The following is a 2,231-nucleotide window of genomic DNA, read 5'->3' as shown; positions in this document are numbered from 1 at the left end:
GCAGACTGATTTTTCACAGATGTTGCGGCCAGGTGTGGCAACACCTAGGGCAACACCTGAAGGATTCACTTGCAGCCAGCATTTTTCTGTCAATAATGCCGTCAAGGAGGTTTGATTATCTTCATCAGTGGGCTTCTCCTCAACAGCAGATTCTTCATCGCTTAGGGAAACATTGTAGCCTTTGTTCTTGCGTAATCTGTTGGCACATTCATTGGCATAGTGACCGAAACCTTGGCACTCTCTACACTGCACCGAATCATACTTCCTTGCATTAGATTGTCCCTTGTCATCATTCCTTGGTTGAAATTGTTGCTTGGCAGGGAACCTTTGTGGCCTTTCGAGAGGTGGAAGACTTGGAAATTTCGATGGTTGTGCATCTCTCTTTTTATCTCGGATTCTTTTCAAGTAATCCCTGAATTTCTTTGTGATAAAAGAGATAGAATCTTCGCAAAGATCAGAATCATTGACTTCTTGGGAAAATTGAAGGAGTTCATTGTAGGAGTCATTCGAGGCTTGGAATGCAATTGTCTTCCCCTTGTCCTTCTTTTGCATGTCCATGTTCATTTTGAAGGTACGAAGTGAACTAATAAGATCTTCCAAAGGCATTTGAGAAGTGTCATTAGTCTCATCTATTGCGCCAATTTTTATGTTGAATCTTTCGAGCAAAGAGCAAAGGACCTTGCTAACTAAACGTTCATTGGAGATAGGGTCTCCAAGACTGAACGCCTCATTAGCAATTTACCGTAGGCGACGATCATAGTCTAGTATATTTTTAGATTCTTCAATCCTCATCATCTCGAATTTGGAAGTGAGCATCCTCAATCTGGTTCGTCGTACACTTTTTGAACCTTTACAGTGTCTTTGGAGGATATCCCATGCACTTTTAGCAGAAGTACAGTTTGTGATCAAACTGAACATATTCACGTCAACAAACGTAAAGATAGCATTCAAGGCCTTTGAGTTGTAGTTCGAATTTTGTACTTCATCAGCAGTCCAGTTAGTTTCAGGTTTTGGCAAGCTGTCACCATCTTGATCTAACATGATTGGAGAGGTCCATCCATTGATAACACGCTGCCATGCCCGTTCATCTATGGATTTTATGTAGTATCTGATTTTGACCTTCCATAGACTGTAATTGGTTCCATCTAGGAGTGGTGGTCGAAGTCCTGCTTTGGCAAGTGATGTGTCCATTTGAATATATCTGTCAATCAAAAACAACAACCAGAATCAGCACTTAGTATATCAAGAGTAGGCTCTGATACCACTTGTAAGAAAACGTTGTTTGACAGTTATGAGTAAATATGTAAACAACAATTATAATAGCAAATCCGTATTTTATCATAATTAAATGTTGTGGCAGATGTTACAACATCTCGGACAACATGCAGCGGAAATTTAATGTTTGTAACACAAATTCGCTTAAAATAAATAAATGGACAAGATTAAATATACACAAGTTGTACGATGTCTTATGGCAAAAATTAATCACTAGAAAACCACAATGTTTACACAAAAACCTATTACAAGTGATTATGAAAAAAAATCAATTTCCTCAACACGTTGAGAAAACAAATTCTTTCTAAAACAAAATAACCAGAATAAAACTTAAACAAAAAAGCTAAAAACGTGAGCCAAAAGGGAAGCCACGAAAAACAGTCTTCAGCCAACTTCTTCACAGATGTTGTCTGCAGATGTTCCCAACATTCAAGGCAACACGCAATCACCACTCTTCAATCAGCAACGGCTTCGAGAATTATATTGCTCTGAAAAGCTCCACTAAGTGTATGTGTGTATAATCAATAACGAAGCAACCTTCACCAATGTCCTTGACCTCTTATTTATAGACGAAGAATTCTATCTCCACAAGGAAACCTAAAACACAAGGAAAGTAAGAATTTTATTAGGAATAAACTCTTTTTAAACACTAATACCATATCTGATCAATTTACTATCACAAATAACAAATCTTCGAATATATTTGAAGTAATATCTCATTATCTAAGAAAGGCAAAATCATATTAAATATTTACTCAATCAAATCTACAAGGAAAAGTATATTAGGGAAATAATTTAAATCAATAAAATATATCAATTAAAATCGGAAATATTATTTCCCTTCACTTATACATATTTGCATATGAAGAGTGCTCATAACAATGTTTTTAGGAGAATGTCATAGTAATTTTTTTGTCATGAATTTGTTTTGCATCTATTATTCATTTGAAAACTTA

Source organism: Primulina huaijiensis, chromosome 5 (genome assembly GCF_012295235.1).
Source record: "Primulina huaijiensis isolate GDHJ02 chromosome 5, ASM1229523v2, whole genome shotgun sequence".
Lineage (NCBI taxonomy): Eukaryota > Viridiplantae > Streptophyta > Magnoliopsida > Lamiales > Gesneriaceae > Primulina > Primulina huaijiensis.
Note: the sequence above shows the minus strand (reverse complement) of the source record.